This window comes from Apium graveolens, chromosome 7, assembly GCF_009905375.1.
Source record: "Apium graveolens cultivar Ventura chromosome 7, ASM990537v1, whole genome shotgun sequence".
Classification (NCBI taxonomy): domain Eukaryota; kingdom Viridiplantae; phylum Streptophyta; class Magnoliopsida; order Apiales; family Apiaceae; genus Apium; species Apium graveolens.
Window position 1 is genome coordinate 249,431,709 of NC_133653.1, and position 8,056 is coordinate 249,439,764.

Here is an 8,056-nt window from a genome sequence, read left to right on the forward strand (position 1 = left end):
TCAAGCTTCTTCACACTTTCCCTGAGGCATGATCTTCATGATCTATTTCCAGAGTTTATTCTTAAGCTTGAGACTGTTTACAGAAAAATACTCCAGTCTAATATATTTACACTTTTACAGACTCAAGTAATACAATACACAATACAAACTTAGATTATCATACAACTTACTTAGGGCTGTCAATTTGAATTAGTCTTGTTATAGTACATGCATGTTTTGCACAACAATTTTAACAAAACAAGAACACAAATCAGACATTCATGATAGTTATTGAAGAAACCTTATTCTTGGATTATTTCTCTCATATATCTTATATAACTTTTATTTGTTTATTATATTAAATTAGTGGATAGTTAAAAGACCCACAAAATTATTCTCCACACTTCTGAACTGTAAGAGATAAAAGACTTGAAATTGGTGTTGATATCAGTCCTTTCCCGAGAACGAACTTCTAAAAATACACATCAACAAATTGGCGCCGCTGCCAGGGAAGGCAATAATATCAATTTTGAGTTAATTTTTTCTTGTAGTTTTGGATTTTATCTTTCTATATAGTTTTTTTCCTTCTTTCGTGTTTTTTTTCTTGTCTACAGGTTTCTTGAAGGTAGACAATATACAATTTTGAGTTTGGGAGACGACATGTATAACAGTTTTGGCTGGGATAACGCTCAAGATTTTATCAGAAATCAAGAACGATATCAAGATTTTAATTCTTTTCAGGATTTTAATGTGTATCAGGTGAACTCGTTCGATTGTTACAACTCATATTATGTTTCATACCCTCCTAGCACAGATTTTTCTTATTCTTTTGAAAATCAATACCATGATGATTCATATATTTACAATGTTGTTGATGAGAGTTTGACTCATTCTAATTCTTCTTTACTTTCTTTGGGACTTCTTAAACATTTTGATGACCTAGCTTTTGAGATTGCTAATAAAAGTGATATTCCATGTGAAGTAGAATCAATAGGTTGGTACAAGGAGAATGCTAAAAGGAGTAATTTTATAATGAAAGTTGAACTTGTGATGCATGATAGTTGTCTTCAAGTTCTTCCCTGTGTCAATTTCCCAATGATCCATGATTCTTATTTAGCAATTGATAAAAAAATTATGTCGGATGATTCTACTTATGTAGTTGATGATAGTCCCATGTGTGATAACGATAATTTGGATGCAATTGAAATTCTACCAAATTTAGATAACGTTGTTGATCTTAATAAATTGGTAGACATGATAAAAATTGATGAGTGTCCAATTAAAATTGAGGAGGGATTTAAGATTGATAAAATTGAAAGTCTTGCTTATAAATATAAAGATCCAATTTGGGAGGAGTTCATGAGTCGTACTTGTGGCGATTATTCTGACGACTTTTCTATCTATTTTAATTTTTCGAGGTCTCTTATGCAAATGAGGATCATAAAAATTTTCTTATATTTTTATGGATTAAAGATATATTTGCACATCATATTTCTAATACTGATTCGTAGGTATGTGCATTTATTTGCTTTTTCACCACATTGATAATGCTAGTTGTATGTACACGTCAAGCTAATGACATTAAAGAAGCGCTACTTGGGAGGCAACCCAAGATTATAAGATTAGTTAGATTTTGTTTTTGTTTTTTTACTCCCACGTGGTGCTTTCATGTGTTTTTTGTGAAGTGATTCAGGCATTTAGAATGATTTTGGACAAGAATGGAGAAACAGCATGATCATGCAGGGTGTCCAACATGATCATGCAACACAATTGTACCTGTCGGCTTATTTTTCAGGGATTGGCATGATCACGCAGATTTTGGCATGTTCATGCAATAGTAATGAACTTCACAACTTTTTTTTAAAGGTTTAGCATGCTCACGCAACTTCATCAGCATGACCATGCAGCTGGAAAAAAAACCGCGCGTGCTGGATTGGCATGCTCGTGTAGTTTATTAACATGCTCATGCAACATAACTACATCAACAAAAGAAGCGCTATGAGTTTGCATAGACTCAATGAAGCTAGACATGGATCAGACACTTCAAGCATTTACATAGGGAAATATTTCTTTCATTCTTTTATATTGTAGAATTATTACTTTAGCGTGTCATGAAGACATTGACTCATTTAAGTGTGTGAATGTGTTTTCAGTAGTTGCATTATACATAAAAAATATCATATAGATTGCATTATATCATATAGTTACATAATTGTTAGTTGCATTGCATGGTAATCATAACATGATCTCAAATTAGTTGTAGTCCAAGTTGGTGACCTATGATGATATTTTTTGTACCTTATATTTGACTGTCTTGCTATGATCACATGCTATAGATGCTACATGCGTAGTATCACTAATGCAGAGCTTATTTCGTAATACATTATTATTATGCTCTTGAGCTGAGACTGAGATATGCTTATTTCTTGAGGGGTAGCCGCTTGTTGATGATTATAATTTTGACTATTTTCTTTTGAGCTTAGAACGTAAATGCTTAAGATTGGGGAAGTTATGGGGTATACATGTTTTTAAAAAAACAAATAAAGATAAATGTATTAATAGTAGCAATAAAGTACACAATAAAAATTATGGTATGATTGACTAGGTTGGGCTCATTAATACTCGGGTAATTAAGTCTGATGGGACTTTGTGCCTATTAACCTAAAGCCTTTTATGGGTTGGGATTGCTGACCCAACACTCGCTACATGGGTATTAGTGCATAAATCTTTAGGGATCTCGACCATTGCACAGTTAATAAACCATTAATATATATATATATATATATATATATATATATATATATATATATATATATATATATATATATATGCGTGTATAATATGATTGACAAAGTCTGATGGAGGTCGTAACTCACTTACACTGAGGAGCCACCCAACCTTAGACCGAGCTTGTGAAGTCTTATGGCGGTCGTAACTCACTTACAATGAGAAACCACCCAATCTTGGACAGAGCAGTAAAAAATTAATATGTACATTAGGGATGGCAAAATAATCCAATCCGACGGATACCCGATCTGAATCTGAAATCCGAAAAAACCCAAAATTTTGAATTTACCGAACGCGATTTTTTGGATTTGGATTTGGATATGGATTTAATTTTTAAACCCGAATTTTTTTGGATTTGGATATTAGATATATCGATTCGAAACCCGATCTGAAATCTGAAACTCTATCTAAACCCGATCTGAATCTAAAATCCGAAAAAACCCGAATTATTATATATATATTAATTATATATATATATATTAATTATATATAACATCAGAATTTTATATATTACACAATATAATATTATTATAATATATATAATATACATTATACATATTATTATATAATTTTTAGAACACATATTTTTTATATTAATGTTAAAAATTAACTAATTATAAAGTTTAATGAAATATAATTATTTAATTATTTAAACGGGTGATAAGGTTTATAAGATTAACAAAACATCTTTTAGTAATAAATCTAAAAAACTAGGTATCAATTGAGTTGATTTTTTAAATATTAGTTATACATATAATAACACAATTAATGATGTGGTGTAGTGGTTGAAGATGACACCTAAAAACTCTTTCTCTACAAGTCGCGTGTTCGATCCCAAATACATGCAATATCAATAATTATATAAATTTTCAGATTTCAGGTTCGGGTTTCGGGTTCGGGTATGAATATCCAATTCAAAAAAATTCGGGTTTCGGGTATATCCGAATCCGATCCGAAATCCGATGGATCATGTTCGGGTATTCATTTTCGGTATTTTTCGGTTTCGGGTCGGGTTCGGGTATGGATAAAATTTTCGGGTTTGGATATGGATTATGCAATATCCGACCTGATCCGACCCGATTGCCATCCCTAATGTACATATAGCTGTAGTGTTGTATAACTAATGAAAGACATGGAAATCCCTTGCTAAACTTGAACGATGGCTACTGCTAAGTAACGAAGTGTTTAAGATCTATTCTAGTTCTCAACTTGGGAGTTATTAACTCGCATGACTTGTCATGTTGAAACTTGTATGTCTTTGTTCTTGGTTCATTAGAGAGCTTTTTGTTAAGATATGCACACACGCACACTCTGTACTTGTGTTAACTATAAGGTGATATTATGTGTGAGCTTTGTTAAGTAACCAACCCGTCAAAAACTTTAAGGTAGTACAGGAAGGCCCGAACATGATTTTATACTCTTTAACACTCCCCCTCAATCGTACGATACGTTTCGCTACGATTGATAACGACAAATACAACCAATAGCAATATCAATGCCAACAATAAATATTTAAATTAAATAAATGAGGGTGGGAGGACTCGTACCCGAGTCCCTCCCTAAACCGAGCTCTAATAATGTTAAGTGACCGGTCCGTCTAAAACCTTAAGATAGTAGAGGAAGGCCCGAATAGGGATGGCAAAATAATCCGATCCGACGGATACCCGATCCGAAATCCGAAATTTTGGATTTACCGAACCCGATTTTTTGGATTTGGATTTGGATATAGATTTAATTTTTAAACCCGAAAGTTTTTGGATTTGGATTTGGATATTAGGTATACCGATCTGAAACCCGATCCGAAATCCGAAACTCTATCCAAACCCGATCTGAACCCGAAATCCGAAAAAACCGAATTATTATATATTTATTAATTATATATAAATATTAGAATTTTATATATTAGACATTATAATATTATAATATTATAATATTATAATATTATAATATATATATTAATAATATACATTATACATATTATTATATAATTTTTAGAACATATATTTTTATATTTATGTTAAAAATTAACTAATTATAAAGTTTAATTAAATATATTTATTCAATCATTTAAACTAGTGATAAGGTTTATAAGGTTAACAAAACATCTTTTAGCAAAAAATCTAAAAAACTGGGTATCAATTGAGTTGATTTTTTAAATATCAGCTATATATAATAACACAATTAATGATGTGGTGTAGTGGTTGAAGATGACACGTTAAAACTCTTTCTTTACAAGTCGCGTGTTCGATCCCAAACACTTACAATATCAATAATTATACAAATTTTCAGATTTCGGATTCGGGTTCGGGTTTCGGGTATGAATATCCAATTCAAAAAATTTCGGGTTTCGGGTATACCCGAATCCGATCCGAAATCTGATGGATCGGGTTCGGGTATTCATTTTCGGGTATTTTTCGGGTTCGGGTCGGGTTCGGGTATGGATAAAATTTTCGGGTTTGGATATGGATTCTGCAATGTCCGATCCGATCCGACCCGATTGCCATCCCTAGGCCCGAACATGATCTTATACTCTTTAACAAGCTTGATGGGTCTAAATTTGTTGCATATTCTGATGGTTATATCTGACTTGGCATAAACTATTACATTTGAGATATGTTGTATTGGCAATCATTTAGGTATATTCATATAGTTGCATATTGCATGTGTTAGATGGATTTTGTGGGTACATTCACTATAGGCCCTCACGAGACCTTACTCTTCCACTAGGGCTACCTTGGGGTTTAAAGGGCTTGTTGCATATGCCAAATGCAACCGTGATCACCTTATGAAAGTGGTACTAGTTAATAATATATTATATTAGTTTGCACAAGGACGTGCAAAATACTAAGTGTGGGGATATTTGATAGAGTATATATATGTATATATATATATATTAAAGGGTTTTATTCTCATATTTATAATATCATATCATTAATTGGATATATTTAATTAGAGTTTATTATTTTACGACAACAAATAAAGAATTCTCAACTTAATATGAAATTGGGCTTATTTGGACTTAAATAATAAGAATATTCAGATTTATTGGGTTGCACAGGCATACATCACTATTTGGGACGTAACTTGAGTTTTAGACTTCAAAATTGGGAGATCTTACAGCCCATGCGAAGCTAAAATAATTATCTACAATTTAGAAGTGGTTCAACACCAAGATTCCGACTGGAGAAGCCCATAATCAGGCTGGAAAACAGACTTAAAATTTTATAAAGGAACTCTTCAAGTTGTATTCTCTGTATTCAAATTCTTAACTCATGATTTGTGGTTTTAATATATATTTGTTTTTTTTCATATATCATGAGTAGCTAATCCCTTAATCCAAGTAGAGGTGTTCAAAAAATCCGTCAAACCGTGAATCAGGACCGGACCACGGCAATCCGAACCAAGAAAAACCGAAACCGCTAAAACCGTTTTTAATGGTTCGGTTAACCGGACCGCTTACGCATAAATGGTTTGGTTATGGTTTCCAATAAATTAAAACCGTTTAGACCAAACTGGACCGTTATATAATAAATATAAAAATCTAGTATATACCTACAAGTTAAGATTATAAATTATGATTTTGTGTATGGGTGGGTGTATATTATACTCTAATCCATAGTATTATTTAAATTAATTTCAAGTATATGAAAGTCATATATAAAATAAATAATTATAAATATATATATCATAGTACTTTTTTTTATCGGTATATCATAGTACTTATATGTAATATATAATACTAATATATAATAAATTTTATATTACATTTCCTTAAATATTTGTTTAGTTTTAAATTTAACAAAAACGAAAAAAGTAAATGATTAAGTTCAAACCGTGGTTGGAAAATGAACCAATCCGTTATCTTATGGTGTGGTTTGGTTTGGTCTGGTTTTGATTTTCAAAAAACCGTTCTTATTGGTTCGGTTCGAAAAAAAACGAGAATCCGGACCAAATCAATTCGTGAACACCCCTAAATCCAAGAATTGGGTAGTATTCTTTGGCTTGTTGTATCTGTTTAGTTGTGTTGTGAATTTATTGTGATTGTTAATCTGTCATTGAAGGCTTAACACAATTGAGAAAGTCGCAAAACTTTGATTGTATCTATAGGAATTATAACGAATCGAGAGAGCAGTTGTAATTCTAGTACATGATATGATAGACACAATTTAAGTATTGGATCGGGAGATTAATATGCGAATTGTGAAACATATAATCCTTGATTTTTAATATTCTGTAATTGTACTTTGTATGACCATGGGAGTGGCTTCCAAGGGATAATTGTATGCACTATAATCTATTTTGGGAGATGATTTTATAAATATTAGAAGGATTGTTTTTAGCTAATAATAGACACAAATAGACATTCATGATAGCCATTGAAGAACCCTTATTCTTGGATTATTTCTCTAATATATATTATAGAATTTTTATTTGTTTATTAGATTAAATTAGTGAATAGTTAAAACACTCAAAAAATTACTCTCCACATTTCTGAACAGTAAGAGATAATAGACTTGAAATTGGTGTTGATATCAGTCCTTCCCTGAGAACGAACTTCTAAAAATACACTTCAACAAATTGGCGTCGTTGCCCATGTAGCGAGCGTTAGGTTAGCGGATCCCAGACTATAAAAGCCTCAGGTCACTAGGCACAAAGCCCCCTAGAACTTAATAACTCGAGTATTAAAGAGTCCACTCGTGATCAATTCTGCATAATCACATACTTTTTTTTCTTTTTCTTTTTTTGTTCCTTTTTTTTCCAATTTCTGAATAAGTGATTTTCGCTCCATCTCATTCAACCCTAAACTACTCATAAAAATATGAGCCGGCTACTAGCCATTTGACGCCTAGCCTTATTCACAACTAGCAATGAAATCTAAGTTTTTTCTCCAATTTAAAAATCAGTGCTCCGACGTCATTACGAGAATACCAAAAATTCTAAATATAAACAAGTGATTAAATCTCAACGAATAAACAAGTATAATCATGATCTAGCTCAAAAGCAAACCTATAAGACTTGTGAATTTTTTTCCTGGCATGCAAATCAATTCATTAGGACTTAAATAACCTTCTATTCTCCATCACTACACTCAAATCAACATCAACTTATCAGACATAAATAGCTTAACATAAGGGATCATGTAATATGCATGCAAATGCAACTATATGAACTCACATAAAAACAAAAACAAATATGCAAACAAATATGACCTAAATGAACAATCATGCAAAAATATGAATGAATTAACAACTATACATGCAATATGAATCTATATGAACTATATGGACAC